The 20,376-nt window shown below is 42.0% G+C and overlaps 1 protein-coding gene across 1 annotated transcript in view; it reads right to left on the reverse strand.

Annotated features, from left to right (window-relative positions):
- Nucleotides 1-20,376, reverse strand: part of Ube2n (ubiquitin conjugating enzyme E2 N) — a 43,665-nt gene that overhangs the window by 16,036 nt on the left and 7,253 nt on the right. The gene's annotated exons all lie outside the window — the stretch shown is intronic.

Here is a 20,376-nt window from a genome sequence, read left to right on the forward strand (position 1 = left end):
GAATATGATGGAAAGTGGAGTGTCAAAGGAGGAGGTGTGGGGGGGGATTACCATGGGGTATTGCTTACAATTACGGAAGTTGTCAATAAAAAAATAAAATGAAAAATAAAACAGGTAAAAAAAAAAAAAAAAAAGACCCTACTGAAGGGGGGGAGTATGCATAGCTATGCACCAATACTCCTAAGGCACTAGAAAAAAACATGAGTTGGGTATGGTAGTGCATGCATTAATCCCAGCACTGGGGAGGTAGAGGTAGGAGAATCATTGTGAGTCCTCGGCCACCCTGAGACTACAGAGTGAATTCCAGGTCAGCCTGAGGTAGAGTGAGACCCTACCTCAAAAAGAAAAAGAAAAGAAAAACTCAACATGAAAGAAAAGTATCTTAGCCAGGCGTGGTGGAGCATGCCTTTAATCTCAGTACTTGGGAGGCTGAGGTAGAAGGATTGACATGAGTTTGAGGCTATCCTGAGACTACAGAGTGAATTCCAGGTTAGCCTGAACTAGAACAAGACCCTACCTCAAAAACAACAACAAAAAGTTATTTATTTGGTACCAAATGTGGTCAAAGGAGAGTGTAAATCAGATAATCTCTTCATCAACGACTTACCTAGTTTAAAAACCCTTAAAAATAATCAATTTCACACTATACAGTTAAATTAAATTACGCTCCCAGGAGAACTATACCTTTTGAGAAGAAAAACTCATAGCCACCATACTTGAGTTCAAATTTTAAGGATTTTTATTTTTATTTATTTGCAAGCAGAGAGAAACAGAGGAGAAAATGAGAATGGGCACTCACTGCCTCTATCTACTGCAAACAAACTCCAGGTGCATGTGCTTCTTTGTGCATCTAGCTTTACATGGCTACTGGGAAAATGAACCCACACACATCCTTAGGCTTTGATAGAAAATACCTTAACTGCTGAACCATCTATCTCTCCAGTTCTGTATTCCAATTTTACTCAGACCCACTTACTATGCCATATACAAGTCCATCACCTTCATCCCTTGAGTATCAAAGATTGTCTTTGACCCTAAATTTATTGAAATTTATTGAAATTTTAGTGTCCAAATGAGTTGACTCTTACTGTTATTGGTTCCCTTTTGAAATATCTTTGAGACTTCTAATTCCTGTTCAGTAGTCTTTATGCTCCAGGAAGGAATATTATACATAGACTGAGAATATATTCCACAACATCTAAGATTTTGTTTGTTTTAAGGTAGGGGCTCACGTTAGGCCAGGCTAGCCTAGAACTCACTCACTCTGTCTAGTGCCAGGCTTGCCTTGAACTCATAGCAATCCTCCTACCTCTGCCTCCCACATGCTGGGTTTACAGGCATGCCCAGCCCCATCCATAGCCATCTATGCTAACATTTAACATCTAAATAAGTAAGAAACTCACTGCCAATGACAGCTGGTTCTGTTTTGTGGTGGTGGTTGTTTTTGAGACAGAATCTCAGTATATGCCACCCTGGCTGGTCTCAAAATCACAATCCTGCCACGCAGAGTGGCATACAATTTTAATCCTAGCTCTCAGGAGGCAGAGGTAGGAGGATCAGTCATGAGTTCAAGGCCACCCTGAGACTACATAGTAAATTCCAGGTCAGCCTGGTCTAGAGGAAGACCTCCCTTTCTACCACCCGCCCCTCAAAAATCACATTCTTCCCACATCAGCCTCTTGAGTACTGCAACTTCAGGCATGCATTACTATACTCAGCAGTAAATTTATGTTTTAACTTTCTCATGAAAGAATATGAATGTAAGCCAGCAATGATGGCCCAATTCCTTAAATCCCAACACTTGGGAGGCAGAGGTAGGAGGAGCACCATGAGTTTAAGGCCATCCTGGGACAAAAGAGTAAGTGCCAGGTCAGATGGGCTAGTAAGAACCTACTTCAAAAAACCAAAAATGAATGTGAATCTTAATGAGTCTTATTCCTAACAACCAAACTCCTGCTAACAATCTAGAATATTGCTATAGCAGGGTATGGTGGCACACGCCTTTAATCCCAGTTCTTCAGAATCAGAGGGAGGATCACTGTGAGTTCCAAGCCACCCAGAGAGGACTACATAGTGAATTCCAGGTCAATATGGGCTAAAATGAGACCCTACCTCAAAATAAAATAAATAAATCATATATAATCCTACTTTTTTGGACAATGGAACACTCAGGAGCCCTAGATTGTGGCTAGAAAATTTTCAGTGCCAGGGATGGGACACCTTACAGTGAGTTGTTGGCCAGGAAGGTCCCTGATGCCCCCAAAACATTATAGGCCATTGCCGAGGCCCTTGGTTTCCCACAGGAATAGACAGTAAGACCGTATTGCTGAAGGCTCCATATACAAGGGCTGCAAGGACACTGAGAAACCCTGCTGGAACTGAGCTGATAACCTCCTCCATGCAGACCAGCTGACAGAAAGCTGGAAATAGCCATTCTGCATGCAGTTCAATGGGAGAAAGAGAAATCACCAGAGAAGATGTGGATACTGCAAGCCTTATATTTGGCCAGCCAGGCCAAACAACCCAACGGGTGCAATAGTGGCACGTCTGTTATGGGGTAAACCATCTGCCCTCTAATTGGACTGGAGGCCCACTCCATAGGAGGGAATACATCCCTGATATTGAAAACTTAAAACAGGGGTAGTCATGATCCCTAGGGGTGTAATGTCTGCTGTTGTCTAGCTAAATGTATATTCTATGCTTATCAAACTGCCCAGTAAGCACTTCTGTTAATGTTCACACCCTTATATTAATTAATGCTGCTCTCACTTTTGGTAGAGAATCTTCTCTTTTCAGATGGCAGTGACCTCGGGACAACTTCAGAAGGTATCATGGTGATGGAAAGAAATGACAGCAGTGCTCAGTACTGCAATATCTCTATCACACCTTCCAAAGCTCAGGGTCTAATGCGGAAGAGGTGGCAGAAAGAATGTAAGAGCCAAAGGAAGGGTAGGACTCCTTACAACGTGCTCCTCTAGACACAAAATGGCCTGGATATCCATGGCCTTCCAGTGCCTGACACTACCTGCATAAGACCATCATAAGAGGAGGAAAAGATCATGACATCAAAAGTAAAAGAGAGACTGACTGAGATGGGGAGGGGGTATGATGGAGAATGGAGTTTCAAAGGGGAAAGTGGGGGAAAAGAGGGTATTACCATGGGGTGCTTTTTTATAATCATGGAAGTTGTTAATAAGAAAAGAGCAAAAATAATTAATTAAAATTAAATAAAATATTGTTGAGATAAAAATAAAGGCTCTTAGGGCATGACAGATGGATCAGAGGTTAAGGCACTTGCTTGCAAAGCCTAAGGACTTGAATTTGACTGCCCAGTACTCACATAAAGCCAGATGCACAAGGTGGCACATGTGTCTGGAGTTTGTTTGCAGTGGCTACAGGCCTGGAGCACACAATTTCTATCTGCCTCCTTCTACAAATAAATAAATAAGAAAGGTCCTTTAAAACCCATTTGATATGTACATTTTTTACTCACTGACACTATTATCTGCTTTCCTTGGGGCTGGTGACAAATCAGTATTTGCCAATTGTTTGGCCTAAGCAGGTGCCTAGAAGTAACTGAGAATACTTGTATAGAAGGTGTGTGTGGGGGGGGGCATGCTGATTTCTGTATTGTTCCAATGTTAGCATATGTGCTGCCAAAGTAAACAAAATATACTTATACAGATAGGCACAATATAATACCCTTTCCTTTCAGGTTAATTCAGATTTCAAATGCAGCAATCACAACAAAATTCAGTGCCTAAGAACGTCATTTAAATGCTTTTCTTTATTTGCATTACAGAGAAGCAGGGAAGGGAAAGAGACAGAGAGAGAAAGAGGAGAGAATGAATGAGTATATGAGCACACCAGGGCCTTTTGCCACCGCAAATGAACTTCAAGCACATGTGCCACTTGATGTATCTGGCCTTATGCGGGTACAGCAGAACTGAACCTGAGCTGTAAGCGTTGCAAGAAAATGCTTCAACTGCTGAGCCTAGGACCTCATTTTAAAAGGGCCTGTGCTTGTATTAGCAGACAAGAACAGATGGAAATAGAGCAGCTGAATTTTTGGTGAGGCAAGCAGACACATTACAGTTGGTCCAGATCTGGAATCAGCTTGATTTTGTTCTGGGGAAGAATTAAAAAGTCCTTCACATTCACCATAGTAAGGGTGAGGCAGAACAGGAAGCATTGAGATAATCAGGGGTTGTCTCCCTCGGTCAGGCTGCAATAGTACACAACTTTAGTCTTTATAAACGGCTCCCTCTAAAGTACTTACGTGCTATGAATACTTTGGATTAAAGAATTATGTTTTATCCGTTGCACAAATCAAACTTTTATTGTCTAACTTGTAGAAAATTGTGTGTATGATAATCTAATAAAATCTTAAAGTATGATTTATCTGAAATACTTCATTTTCCTATTGTTGTAGTCAAGTTCACACTGCTGGTAGAAATCACCCAACCAAGAGCAGCTTGTGGGGAAAAAAAGTTTATTTTGGCTTATAGACTCGAGGGGAAGCTCCACAATAGCAGGGGAAAACAATGGCATGAGCCATGGGTGGACATTGACCCCGGCCCATAAAAGTGGACACTGGCATGGGAAAACTGGCTATAACACCCATAAGCCCAAACACAACAATACACTCCCTCCAGGAGACATTAATCCCCAAATCTCTATCAGCTGGGAACCTAGCATTCAGAATATCTAAGGTTATGGGGGACACTTGAATCAAACCACCACATCTATCTACTGTTACATTCTCACTAATGGGACAAAACATCCAGCGAGAAACAGCTTATGAGACAAAAGGGTTTACTTCAGGCTTACAGCTTCAAGGGGAAGCTTCTTTATAGTAGAGAAAGCAGGGCAACTGGCTCGCCTCAATAGAGCAGCAGCAGAGCGGGACAGTCAGAGCCAGCTAGCTCTCAACACCTAGTTGGGCTGTACTGCAAGGTCTGCTACCAATGTATGTCCCCAAACAGACTAATTTTTTTAAAATATTTATTTATATGAGAGAGAGAGCGCGCGCGAGCGAGCAGACAGAGAAAGAATGGGCATGCTAGGGCTTCTAGCCACTGCAAAAGAACTTTAGATGCATGCACCACTTTGTGCATCCAGCTTTATATGGGTACTGGGGAATGAAACCTGGGTCCTCTGGCTTTGCTGGCAAACACTTAACCGCTAAGCCATCTCTCCAGTCCTCAGGTGATTTGTTAAAGCTTGTAACTTGGATTTCCTGCCACCTGGGTGGAAGAAATGTCACTGTGGGCAGATTCTGGGGTCCAGTCCTAAGGTGTTACTGGAGGTGGATCTGTTTCCAGACTATAGGTATACAGAGTGAGTTTTGTCTGGGGTTCCCTGCAGTTTTGCTGTTGGTGTTTTGCTCTTGCTTTGTGGTGCTGGCTGGTTGGTGGTAGCTTTTTCTCTCTGCGTGGATCTGTAAAATTCAAATAATTCCCATTCCTCCCATAAACTGTGTGTGGTTTGAAATTCATCCTAGCAGCATGGAGCTGACTACAACACAGGGCAATTGGTTCACCTCAACAGATCAGCAGCAGCAGAAAGGGGGTAGCTACAGTGAGTTAGCTCTGAATATCTAGTAGGGCTGGACCTCAAGGTCTACCCCAGCAACACTCCTTTAAACATTAAGGCTCCACCAGCTGGAGACTAAGCAGAAAGCTCAATCACAAACACTTGAGGTTATGGGACATATTTTACACTCAAACTGCCACAGGCTGCTTGCTTCTAATCAGATGTTTTGTCCCGCAACTGAGAAGGTAACTGGAACATTCCCTAAAATCATAAAGAATTAAGTAAGTAAGGAGCTGGAGAAATGGCTTTAAGACATTTGCCTGCAAAGCCAAAGGAGCTCAGTTCAATTCTCCAGGACCCACATAAGCCAGATGCACAAGGGGGCACATGCATCTGGAGTTCGTTTACAGTGGCGGCCCTGGCGTGTCCATTCATTCTCTCCCTCTCTTTCTCTGCTTCTTTCTCTGTATCAAATAAACAAATAAAATATAATTAAAAAAAGAATTAAGTGAATAAGGCTAGGTAATCTGAGTTTTAAAGGGGGGGCTGGAGAAATAGCTCAGCTGGTAAAGTGTTTACACTGGAAGCATGAGGATCTGAGTTTAATCCCAGTACCCACATTAAAAAAAAAAAAAGGGAAGGGGAGCACTTCTACCATCCTGAAGGTCAAATTTTACAGACTTAGCAATCTTATTCTCTTTTCACAACTAACTTGGGCTCAATACTGAGACCAACCAGTGTGTTTCACATTACACACTGGTGGAAAATGAAGAGATCAACTACAGACCAAACCCCAGAAGAAAGACAGTGACTAACTCAAGTTTAAGTAAGAGGTTCCAAAAATAAAAACATAAAGTAACAATAAGGTTTTTTTTTTCATTCATTTTCTTTTTTTTAAATTTCTATTAGCATTTTCCATGATTATAAAAAAATATCCCATGTTAATTCCCTCCCTCCCCCAACAATAAGGTTTTAAGAAACCAGAAAGCAGTTGAAAATGGTAAGAAAAAAAGTACTTTTCTGGGGGCTAGGGTACCTTAATGAAAGAGCATGCTCTAGCAATGTGAAATGCTCTGGGGTCAGTCTCCAGGAATGCAAAATCAGCTATGTTCAAATTCTTAACAATTTACACTTTTGCCCAAAGTCTTACTAGCTTTTTCTTTCTTTTTTTTTTTTTAATTTATGAGAGAAAACTGGCACACCAGGGCCTCCAACCACTGCAATCAAACTCTAGACATGTGCATCGCCTTGCATCTCTGGCTTGCATAGGTTCTGGGGAGTCTCACCTGGGTCCTTAGGCTTAGCAGGCAAGCACCTTAACCAGTAAACTATCTCTCTAGCCTCTTAGTAGCTTTTATATTGTCACACATTCAAAGGAACAAATACTAAGCACCAAAGAAACTAGGCTCAGAGGTGCATGCATCTGGAGTTCATTTGCAGTGGCTCGAGGCCCTGGTGTGCCCATAAAATAAAAACAAAAAACAAAAAAAAACAAAAAAAAAAAGAAACTAGGCTCAGGTTTATTTTACCCTGTTAACAACAACTTTGATAATCTAATCATTTCTCTATCTTCTTCTACTCTTCCCCCTCCCCACTCTGAAATAAGATCTCACTATGGGGAGGGAGCTATGGCTTAGCAGTTAAGGTGCTTGCCAGCAAAGCCCAAGGACGCAGGTTCAATTCATCAGTACCCACATAAACCATATGCACAAGGTGGCACATTTATCTGGAGTTAATTTGTAGTGGCTAGAGGTCCTGATGTTCCCATTCTCTCTTTGTGTCTATCTACTTCTTTCTCTCTCAAATACCTAAATTAAAAAAAAAAAAAAATTAAAGTTCTCCCTATAGAGCCAGCGTGGTGGTGCATGCCTTTAATCCCAGCAACTGGGAGGCAGAGGTAAGAGGATGGCTGTGAGTTCAAGGCAGTCCTGAGACTACATAGTGAATTCCAGGTCAGCCTGAGCTAGAGTGAGACCCTATCTCAAAAAAAAAAAAAAAACAGGGGAAAAACATAAGTTCTCCCTATGAAGACCAGGCTCCAGGCTAGCCTGGAGATTGTACTAATCCTCTGCCTTCTATGTGCTGGATTTTCCTCAACTTTAATACTGAACGTTATCTCAATACTGACTATAATATATTAAAGATTCCATCCTCCATGGCAGTGACCTTGGGATGACTCAGAAGGCATCATGGTGCTGGGAAGAAGTGGCAGGAATGCTCAGCACTGCAATATCTCTATCACACCTTCCAAGGCTCTGGGTCCATTGCAGAAAAGGTGGCGGAAAGAATGTAAAAGCCAAAGGAAGGGTAGGTAGGACTCCTTACAACGTGCTCCTCCAGACACAAAATGGTCTGGATATCCATGACCTCACAGTGCCTGACACTACCAACACAAGACCATCATAATAGGAAGAAAAGATCTTGACATCAAAAAAAAGATACTGATTGAGAGGGGGACGGGATGTGGATGGAGAGTGGGGTTTCAAAGGGGAAGGTGGGGGGAGGGAGGGTATTACCATGGAATATGGTTTATAATCATGGAAGTTGTTAATAAAAAAAATTTTTTAAAAAGAAATCACAGTGATTAACATGTACTAAACATTGTTCTAAGTACTTTATAAACATAAATATTAATTCAATCTCTATTAAATCTCTATGAAACTCACAGATTTCAATTAGGTTAATAAATTTAATTATGACTGATTAAAAAAAAGATTCTGTCCTCAGTTTTTTGGAGTGTTTTGATTATTTTAAGAATTTGAGCCAGAACCAGGCGTGGTGATGCATGCCTTTAATCCCAGCACACGGGAGGCAAAGGTAGGAGGATCACCGTAAATTCAAGGCCGCCCTGAGACTATAGCATGAATTTTCCAGGTCGGCTTGGGCTAAAGTTATACCCTATCCCCCCCCAAAATAAATAAGTAACTTTAACAAACGAAAAAAGAAGCCTCAGCAATTACAGGCACTTGCTTGCAAAGCCTGATGGTCAAAGTTCATGTTTGATTTCCCCAGTACCTATGTAAAACCAGATACATGCAATGGAGTGTGCTTGCAGTGGCAAGAGACCCTGGCATGCTCATTCTCACAAACTCTGTGTCAAGTAAATATATTTTTAAAATGTTATTTATTTGTTTATGTATTTGAGAGACAAAGAATGAGAAAGAGGCAGAGAGAGAATGAGTGCGCCACGGCATCTAGCTACTGAAAAAGAAGTACAGACGCATGTGCCAACTTATCCATTTGGCTTATGGGGATCCTGGAGAATCAAACCTGGGTTCTTTGGTTTTGTAGGCTAGAGCCTTATCTGCTAAACCATCTCTCCAGCCCAAGTCAATACATTTTTTTAAAAAAAGATTTTGAAATCAAAATGCCCAAGAAACCAAATTTAAGCATGGTGGTACCTGCTAGCTGCTCAGGAAGCTGATGGGAGAACCAGGAATTTTAGGTCAGCCTGAATAAGTGAGATCCTCTCTCATAGAAAAAAGGGGGTTAAGCTGACATAAAGCTGGAAGAAGCCATTCTGCATGCAGTTTAATGGGAGAGAGAGAGAAATCACCAGTGAAGATACTCAACAGTGGACACTGCAAGTCTTAAACTTTGCCAGCCAGCCCAAATGAGCCAAAGGGTGCAATAGTGGCACGTCTGTCATGGTGGAAAACAACTGCCCTCTAACTGGAGGCCCACTCCACAGGAGGGAATACATCCCTGATACTGAAAACTTAAAAACTTAAAACAGGGGTAGTCATGAGCCCTAGGGGTGTAACGTCTGCTGCTGTCCGGCTAAAATTATATACTATGCTTACCAAACTGCCCAGTAAGTACTTCTCTTAATGTTCATACCCTTCTATTAATGCTACTCTCACTTTTGGTAGAGAACCTTCTCTTTTCAGATGGCAGTGACCTTGGGATGACTCAGAAGGCATCATGGTGCTGAAAAGAAGTTATGGAAGTGTTCAGCACTTCAATATCTCTATCACACCTTCCAAGGCTCAGGGTCTAATGCGGAAGAGGTGGCAGAAAGAATGTAAGAGCCGAAGGAAGGGTAGGACTCCTTACAACATGCTCCTACAGACACAAAATGGCCTGGATATCCATGGCCTCATCGTGCCTGACACCACCTGCACAAGACCATCATAATAGGAGGAAAAGATCATGACATCAAAATAAAAGAGAGACTGATTGAGAGGAGGAGGGGATGTGATGGAGAGTGGAGTTTCAAAGGGGAAAGTGGGGGGAGGGAGGACATTACCATGGGATATTGTTTACAATCATATAAATTGTTAATAAAAAAGTAAAATAAAAAAACAAATAAAATAGCTTCTGACTTACAGACAAATAAAGAAAAAAGCAGTAAGGACTTTAGGTGAGTAGTAGAGCACCTAAGTTAAAGACTCTTAATATTCCATAGACTATCAATTTGGGCTTAAGAGATCCAGTTGTAGTAACTCCACAAATTTTGTATCCTTCACTGATTTTAGAAATTTTTGTGTGTGCTACTTAAACCAAAGGAGAAAATGATCAGATAACTCAAGATTTTATTCCAACTGAAATAAGCTTAAATTTACAATCTGATGAAAATATATTATAATAGTGCACTATATGCAATACTGGGTCAAATCAACCATTCAGAGTGGATATCCTGAATCTCTGAAACAATATATTTAAAGAATCTGAATGTGGGACTCAGTTCATGCTACCAGTATGAGCCAGCAACATAAAATTATGTGACTAACAAGCCACCAAGTCATAAAAAATTACCCTTAAAGCCTTAGGGGGGAGAAACTACTACTGTTGTCTAGCTAAATGGATCTATTATGCCCACTAAATTGCCCTCTAAATACTTACGATTCTGCTCATAGATTAATACTACTCTCACTTTTGGTTAGGGAAGCTTCTCTTTTCAGATGGCAGTGATCATGGGGTGACTCAAAATTCACCAAAGTACTGAGAAGTGACAGTGGAGGGTATTTGGCACTAAGTGACACATCTCTATCACATCTTCCAAGGCTCAGGGACCACTGGGGAAGGGGCAATGCAGTCACCCCAAGACTACAAAGTGAATTCCAGGTCAGACCCTACCTCAAGAAAAAAACAGAGGAATGCTCAGCACTGAAATATCGCTATCACACCTTCTAAGGTTCAGGGTCCATTGTGGAAAAGGTGGCAGAAAGAATGTAAGAGCCAAAGGAAGGGTAGGACTCCTTACAATGTGCTCCTCCAGACACAAAATGGCCTGGATATCCATGACCTCACAGTGCCTGACACTACCTACATAAGACCATTATAATAGGAGGGAAAAGACCATGACATCAAAATAAGACACTGATTGAGAGGGGGAGAGAGGACATTACAATGGGATATTGTTTACTATCATGGGAAGTTGTTAATAAAAAATAAGTTAATTAAAAAGTGTGAGCCACCAAGCTTTGCCCAATTAAGTTCTTTAATTGTGTCAAAAAAAAAAAAAAAACAACTTAGCCCAGTATGGTGGTGCTCGCCTTTAATACCAGCATTTGGGAGGCAGAGCTAGGAGGATCACTGTGAGTTCAAGGTCACTCTGAGACTACATAGTGAATTCCAGGTCACCCAGAGTTACAGTGAGACCCTACCTCCTCGAAAAACCAAAAACCTTAAGGCTCAGTGGGTAAAGGCACGTGCATGCAAAGCCCGATGGCCCAGTGTCAATGTAAAGTCAGACACACAAAGCAATGGCACATGCATCTGGAGTTTGTTTTGTGCCAATTCTTGCTCTCCCCCCATAAATATTTTTAATTACCCTTGAAATAACTGATTTGCATATGTAAGTAAAGCAATCTGCCAGATTGTCATAGGGTAGAGAATTGAATTAAGTGGTTAATGCAGAGTTGGAGGACATTATCAGCAAATTCAGTAAGTAAATTCTGAATTTTGTAGTATGTACATCTACTATTAACCCTAAAAAGCAAGAAAATAAAATCACCTAGGAAACTTAAGCATTTTAAGCAACTATTTTAAAAGTAACAATGTCTCAGCCAGGTGTGGTGGTGCACGCCTTTAATCCCAGCACTCAGGAGGCAGAGGTGGAAGGATAGCCTTGAGTTTGAGGCTACCTTGAGACTGCATAGTGAATTCCATGTCAGCCTGGGCCAGAGTGAGACTCTACCTCAAACAAACAAACAATAAGTAACAATATCTCATTACCAAGATAACTGACAATATTCAGAAATGATAAGGAAAAATGCTAACATTTAGTATTAAAGAGAAAACTCGGGCTGGAGAGATGGCTTAGCAGTTAAGCGCTTGCCTATGAAGCCTAAGGACCCCGGTTCGAGGCTCGGTTCCCCAGTTCCCACGTTAGCCAGATGCACAAGGGGGCGCATGCGTCTGGAGCTCGTTTGCAGAGGCTGGAAGCCCTGGCGCGCCCATTCTCTCTCTCTCCCTCTATCTGTCTTTCTCTCTGTGTCTGTCGCTCTCAAATAAATAAAAATTAAAAAAAAGAAATTAAAAAAGAGAGAGAGAGAAAACTCGCAGGGAGTGGTAGCGCACACCTTTAACCCCAACACTTGGGAGCAGAGGTAGGAGGATTCCCATGAGAACTGAGTGACAAATCAGCTTGGCTAGAGGGACCCTACCTCAAAAATAAGCTGAGGGGAACTAATTCTTGCATAAATGGCTGATGGGATTACAAAATGACTCGATCTTTTAAATTTTACTTCCTGAAATTTATCCCTATCAAACAAACTCACATAGTAGCCAAGCTGGTGGTACTCACTTCCCTAAACTTGCAAGGCTGAGGCAAGAATTTCAGTTTGATGCCACAGTGCTGGAAGGTGCAATGCAGCCTGCTGGAGGGAAAAGTCTGCTTTCAGCAGGTTTACTCAGTAGCGAACCATGTAAGCTACATAACCAACCAACTGGGCAAGATGTGCCCACTGGTACAATAATGGCACAACTGCTACAGGGATAACCAAGTGCTTCTGATTGGATTTGAGGTCTGCTCCACAGGAGGGAATTCGTAACTGGTACTGAAAACCTAAAAAAAAATCTTCTGGCTTAGTGGTTAAGGTGCTTGCTGGCAAAGCCAAAGGACCAAGTTTGATTCCTCAGTATCCACTTAAGCCAGCTGCACAAGGTGGCACATGCATCTGGATTTCTTTTGCAGTGGCAAGAGGCCCTGATTGTGTGCCCATCCTACCTGCCTCTTTTTCTCTCAAATAAATAAATTTAAAAAACTAAAATATTGGGCTGGAGAGATGGCTTAGCGGTTAGGCGCTAGCCTGTGAAGCCTAAGGACCCCGGTTCGAGGCTCGGTTCCCCAGGACCCACGTTAGCCAGATGAACAAGGGGGCGCACGCGTCTGGAGTTCGTTTGCAGAGGCTGGAAGCCCTGGCGCGCCCATTCTCTCTCTCTCCCTCTATCTGTCTTTCTCTCTGTGTCTGTCGCTCTCCAATAAATAAATAAATAATTTAAAAAAAAAACTAAAATATTTTTAAAAGGGAGGGGCTGGAGAGATGGCTTAGCAGTTAAGGCACTTGCCTGCAAAACCTAAGGACCCATGTTTGACTCTCCAGATCCCAGGTAAGCCAGATGCAGTGCAAGGTCACACATGTGAACAAGGGGGTGAATGTGTCTTGACTCTATAGGCCCTAGCAGAGAAGCTACTACTATTTTTTGGCTAAACAGATATGCTCCACCCATAAAACTTCCATTTAAATATTTATCTTGGGCCGGAGATATGGCTTAGCAGTTAAGGCATTTTCCTGCGAAGCCTAAAGCCCCATGTTCAGACTCCCCAGATGCCACATAAGCCAGAGGCACAAGATGATGCATGAACATAAGGTGGCATGCGCGTCTGGAGTTCAATTACAGTGGTGCCAATTCTTTCACTCTTGCTCTCACTCCCACTTAAAAAAAAAAAAAAAAAAGCCCAGCGTGGTTTCGTACACCTTTAATCCCAGCACTTGGGAGGCAGAGGTAGGAGGATCACCATGAATACATAGTTAATTCCAGGTCAGCCTCGGCTACAGTGAGACCCTACCTTAAAAAAAAAAAAAAAAAAAAAAAAAGCCAGTCTTTTGGGCTTGCCTTAAATACTTATCTCTAATTTTTTTTATTTTTATTTATTTATTTGAGAATGACAGAGAGAAAGAAAGAGGCAAATACAAAGAGAGAGAGAATGGGCACTCCAGGGCTTCCAGCCACTGCAAACGAACTCCAGATGCATGAGGACCCTTGTGCATCTGGCTAACATGGGTCCTGGGGAATCGGGCCTTGAACCAGGGTCCTTAAGCTTCACAGGCAAGAAGAGCTTAATTGCTAAGCCATCTCTCCAGCCCAATATTTATCTTTATGTCCTTTCAGCTTTGGTGAGAAAAGCTTCTTTTTACAGATGGCAGATGCAGAGTACTGGAGAAACTCAAAACTCTTGTTATGTATGTATGGTGTGTATGCATGTAGGTACGTGTACACATGTGTGTGGTGGGGGCAAAGTTAAGCGTCTTCCTCAATTACTCTCCTCTTGATTTTACTGGGGCAGCATCTCTCCTTGAGGCCAAGGCTCACAGACTCAGCTAGCCTAGCTAGACAGCTTGCAGTAGCAGTTCCCTGTCTCTGCCTCAAACACACTAGGATTGCAGGCAGTGGCCATCCCCACCCAGCATTTACCCAGGTACTATGGATCTGAACTATTGTGCGCATGCTGGTACAGCAAACACTGTACTCAATGAGTCATCTCCCAAGCCCCAAATATTTAATTTGTTTCCATAGTCCTTGGGGTTGATACAGGGCAAGGTCAACAGTGAAGAAAAGGATGAACTCTCGAGGTACAATCTGCCTGTCTTCTTTTGCATTTTCTCTGTATAATCCTTCATTCACTAACACCTAATTTGAAGATATGAGATGCCCCAATAAAGTAGGGGGAAAGAGGAAACTGACTTGAAACATTTCTACATACTATATAATCCTCTTTTTTTGAGGCAAATCCAACAGACTGGTCTTTTCTTTAATGCGAGAGAGTGAGAGCACGAGAGAGAACTGGTGCACCAGGGCCTCCAGCCACTGTAACCAAATCACAGACATGTGTGCCACCTCTTGCGCATGTGCAGCTTTGCATGCTTATGTCACTTTGTGTGTCTGGCTTACATGGGACTTGGAGAGTCAAACATGGGTCCTCAGGCTTCCCAAGCAAGTGTCTTAACCACTAAGCCATCTCTCCAGCCCCTATATAATACTTTTAAAAACTTGAAAGCCTGGTGTGGTGACTCACACCTTTAATCCCAGTACTCAGGAGACAGAGGTACACAGATTGCCGTAAGTCAAAGCCACCCTGAGACTACATAGTGAATTCCAAGTCAGCTTGGGCTAAACCCAGACCCTACTTCACAAAAAAACTTGAAAGCCAGGCTGGAGAGATGGCCTAGTGGTTGAGGCACTTGCCCGTAAAGCCTAATGACCCAGATTTGATTCCCCAGTACCTATACAAAGCCAGATGCAGATGCACAAAGTGGCACATGCATCTGGAGTTCATTTGCAGTGGCTGGAGGCCCTGTGTGCCCACACTCATATTCTCATTCATAGTCTCTCTCTGCGTGCATGTGCGTGCGTGCGTGCGTGCGTGCGTAGATATATACATAGTCTCAGGCTGGCCTTGAACTCACAAAAATCTATACCCAAAATATCTATCTGGTCCTTTTTTGGGGGGTTGGGGTTCAAGGAGAGTTTCACTCTAGTTCAGGATGACTGGAATTCATATTAAATTCAATTTTATTATTTTTTATTTATTTAGAGAAAGAGGGGGAGGAAGAGAGAAAATGGGCATGCCAGGGCCTCCAGCCACTATACACAAACTCCAGACGCATGTGTCCCCTAGTGCATCTGGCTTAATATGGGTCCTGGGGAATCAAACCTGGGTCCTTTGGGTTTGCAGGCAAATGTCTTAACTGCTAAGCCATCCCTCCAGCCCTGGAATTCATTATGTAGTTAAATATATTAAAAAAAAAAAAAAAAAAAAAAAAAAACTTAGCAGAGCATGGTGGAGCACACCTTTAATCCCAGCACTTGGGAAGCAGAGGTAGGAGGATCACTGTGGGTTCAAGGCCACCCTGAGATGACATAATGAATTACAGGTCAGCCTGGGCTAGAGGGAGAGCCTCCTACCTTGAAAAAAAAAAGGGGGGGGCTGGAGAAGTGGCTTAACAGTTAAGGTGTTTGCCTATAAAGCCAAAGGACCTCAGTTTGATTCCCCAGAACCCATGTAAGCCAGATGCACAAGGGCGCACACGTGTCTGGAGTTCGTTTGCAGTGGCTAGAGGCCCTGCAGCGCCTATTCTCTCTCTCCCTCTCTGCCTTTCTCTCTCTAATAAATAAATAAAAATAAAATTAAAAACAAACTTGAAAGTTAAACAGAGTGAGAGTGGTCCATTCCCTGTGCTTAACTAACAACAATGTATAATATGCCTAATTCTGGAAAAATGAAGCCAGGCCAACATTGCAACATTATAATGGCTTCTTAACCCATGTCAGGCAATTTTCTACACTGGGACATTCGTGTTGTATATAAAACCAACACCTCTCAGTTATCCTACAGTATGAAAAGTCCTGAGGCCCTGTTAAATTCTGTACTTAAAAAAAAAGGGGGGACTGACTGAGATGGGGAAGGAGTATGACAGAGAATCGAGTTTCAAAGGGGAAAGTGGGGGGAGGGAGGATATTACCATGGAGTATTTTTTATAATCATGGAAGTTGTTAATAAAAAAATAAAAATAAAAGTAAATTTTAAAGATGGGAGGGAAGGGCAGTACTAAAAGAAAAATGCAAGAGGAAGCCTGCTTCTTCCAGGTATCTTGTCACCCAACTTTAGCTCAATTTGTCCAACACCAAAAAACCAGCTTAATCATCACCTCCACACAACAGCCAAAATTGGGAGCCAACAAATCCATCACTGTGATTACTACACAAGCATTATAAATTGCATAGAGGAAGGAAAGAACTATCATTGAAATAACTGGTATGAAAAGGGTTGGCGGTGAAAAGGTTTTGTATATCAGATAAAAGAATCTGAACCTGATCTTACCCACAATGGAGAGCCAAATGATCAACAAGGACAATACTGGTGTAGTTAATAAACACTGCTAATACATACTGAGGCCAGGGAAGTGAATATGTAGCACAGAATTTAAAGTGGACAAAAAGTCCTACATCTGACATACACCCAGGAAGTCACATAAACACTTAGAAAGGATTAAAAGCTACTACTATAACAGATATGACACAGGTCTTCATATTATTAGTTACACTGGAAAGCTGTACTTAAGTTTTGGAATCCTGCTACTGCTCTGAGGATTTGTGTAATAAACTTGGAAGGACATCATAGACCGTTTAAAAGCCAAAAGCAGAAAGTGGTTGTAGGATTATGACCATGGCCTCTTCTGAATGTTTTAAATTGCCCAACTGGATCATAGAATCATCAAATTTTAAGTTGGCACTGGAAATATGAGGCCCAGAGAAAGTAAGTGACTTACTTAACCCGATTCCCAGTCTCTCCATCACTGAGATAAACATAATCTAAGCTAGGAATCGTGCAGCATACTTTTTTTGTTGTTGTTGTTGTTTTGTTTTTTGAGGTAGGGTCTCACTGTAGCACAGGCTGACTTAGAATTCACTATGGAGTCTCAGAGTAGCCTCGAACTCACGACAATCCTCCCACCTCTGCCTCCCGAGTGCTGGGATTAAAGGCGTGCACCACCACGCCCGGCTGTGCGGCTGTGCAGCATACTTTCAATCTCAGCACTCTGGAAGCAAGAAGTAGGAGGATCACTGAGTTTGAGGCCAACCTGAGACTACCCAGTGAATTCCAAGACAGCAGAGCGAGACCCTACCTCAAAAAAACAAACAAATAAATAATGACGATCCAAATCTGAGCCAGGCACAGTGACTGAATCAGGCACTCAGGAGGCTGGGGTTGGAGGATCACAGTAAATTCACAACCGCCTGGGCTACATACACAGTGAGTCCCAATTCAGCCTAGGCTACAGGTATTTTTTTTAATGTTTTTATGTTTCTTTTTTGAGGGGGAGAAGGGAGGTTACCAAGGTAGGGTCTCACTCCAGACCAGGCTGACCTGGAATTCACTATGTAGTTTCTGGATGGCCTCGAACTCTACAATCATCTTACCTCTGCCTCCTTGAGTGCTGGCATTAAAGGCGTGAACCACCATGCCCAGCAGGTTATTCTCTTTTATCCCCTTGCCCCAGCTGCTCTCACCCTGGAGGCCCTCCTACCAGTAGTGTTATGGTATTTACTGTGGGGGTCATGAAAACCTCAACCAGTCCCTGTGGGGTAGCTAGGGACCAAGCGTTAGGATATTCCTACCCATTCTGTAGCTCTTACAAATCTTTCTGCCTCTTTTCCACAATGTTCCTTGAACCATGGTAGGCCTGTTGGCAGTCTGATTGAGTGTACATTTATTACAATTCTTAACTAAAATGGCTTTAATCTCTAAATTTGTAAAGACTTTAAGAACACAAAATGATTTGTCCAAAACTAATGAAACTGACAAATGATAGTAATAGAAACTAAAAATGAATTTGCAAATCTGAACAATATCCCATATATTAAATATTAAAAAGCAAAATATAGGGGCTTGAGAGATGTCTTGGCAATTAATGGTGCTTGTTTGCAAAGCCTGATGGCAAAGTAGTAGATGCATCTGGAGTTCTTTTGCAGTGACAGAAGGACCTGGCATGCCCATATTCATTCATTCATTCTCTCTCTGACACACACACACTATTTTTTTCAAGGCAAAATGTTAATATGCTAGCATTAGATGCTGAAACAAATGTTTCTAAGTACTTCGGGGGCTAGGTGTGTAACTCAGTAGTAAGAGCTCATGCTTAAAATGTGGAAAGCCCTGATGGAGAGTGGAGTTGCAAAGTGGAAGTGAGGGGGGGAGGGAATTATGGTTTACTGTTTATAGTTATGGAAGTTGTCAACAATAAAAAATAGAAATTTTATTTTTATTTGAGAGTGACAGAGAGAAAAAGGCAGAGAGAGAGAGAGAGAATGGGCACACCAGGGCCTCCAACCACTGCAGAGGAACTCCAGATGCGTGACCCCTTGTGCATCTGGCTAATGTGGGTCCTGGAGAATCAAGCCTCAAACCGGGGTCCTTAGGCTTTATAGGCAAGCACTTAACTGTTAAGCCATCTCACCTGCCCAAAAATAAAAAAAATAATTTTTTAAATTTAAATAATGTGGCAAGCCCGCTGAACTATACAGTGAATTGCAGTTCTCAAAACAAATCATATAAGATGGGAGCTGGGAGACTAGCATGGTGGCGCACGCCTTTAATCCCAGCACTTGGGAGGCAGAGGTAGGAGTACTGCCATGAGTTCAAGGCCACCCTGAGACTACATAGTGAATTCCAGGTCAGCCTGGTCTTGAGTGAGACCCTACCTCAAAAAAAATAAAAAAAAAAAACAAAAGAACACAGTTGGGGCGGGGGGGGGGGGGGAGACAAGGAGAGATAGCTCAGTGGTCAAAGTACTTGTTTGCAAAGCTTACCAGCGCAGGTTTAATTCTGCTGTACCCACTATTAAGACAAATGCACAAAGTGGCACATGAGTTTCAAACTCATTTGCAGTGGCAGGAAGCCCTGGTGTGTCGTGCCCCCCCCCTCCAGCGCAAATAGATATTTTTAAAAAATTTTAAAGACAATTAAATGAATGGCACTTTGGTGTGGCAGTTCATACCTGTACTGCTACCTATGTATGATAACAGCACTTTACAAAGGCTAAGGCAGGATTCAAGTTTGAGGATGGACTCCATAGTTAAGACTCCATGCCTCAAAAACAGTCAGGTGTAATAGTATGTCATTAAAATATATAACTGAACATGCTCAACCATGTTTATTGCTGCTCAATTTATAATAGCTGGGAAATGGAACCAGCCTAGATGTCCCTCAACAGATGAGTGGATAATGAAGATGTGGCACATTTATACAATGGAGTTCTACTCAGCAGTAAAGAAAAATGAAGTTATGAAATTTGCAGAAAAATGGATGGACCTGGAAAGGATTATACTAAGTGAGGTAACCCAGGCCCAGAAAGCCAAGCGCCACATGTTCTCTCTCATATGTGGATCCTAGCTACAGATGATTGGGCTTTGCGTGAGAATGAAAATACTTAGTAGCAGAGGCCAGTAAGTTAAAAAGGAGACATAAAGGGTAGAGAAAGGAAGGGAGGAGGATACTTAATAGGTTGATATTGTATATATGTAATTACAATGATTGTAATGGGGAGGTAATATGACGGAGAATGGAATTTCAAATGGGAAAGTGTGGGGGTGGGGAGGGAGGGAATTACCATGGGATGTATTTTATAATCATGGAAAATGTTAATAAAAATTAAAATATATATATATATATATATATATATATATGAAGAAAATCTCATATATTTGTTTCCAAAATAACTGGTTCCTTTTGATGACAAATTGCATAAAGAAAAATTTCTCTCTCTCTCTCTCTCTCTTTTTTTTTCTTGGTAGGGTCTCCCTCTAGGAAAATTTCTCATTTTAAAGATGTTTTAGTCTTTGTGATTTAAGCTGAGAGACAGAATGCGCACACAGGTGCACGGTGACCCAAGCCTGAAATCCTAGCACTCTAGACTGAATCAAAATCTTCTCAAGTTTAGGCCAACCTGGGCTACATAATTAAAAACAGAACTACCAGACTCAGTATCACTCAAACAAAATGCCATATAAGTAAAATTATTCGTTACAAAATTGTTGACTAGCACAGTTTTTGGAACAATAAAAGTTATCAGGACAGGAGAGATGTCTTAGCAGTCAAGGCATTTGCCTGCA

Source organism: Jaculus jaculus, chromosome 6 (genome assembly GCF_020740685.1).
Source record: "Jaculus jaculus isolate mJacJac1 chromosome 6, mJacJac1.mat.Y.cur, whole genome shotgun sequence".
In the NCBI taxonomy this organism is placed as follows: domain Eukaryota; kingdom Metazoa; phylum Chordata; class Mammalia; order Rodentia; family Dipodidae; genus Jaculus; species Jaculus jaculus.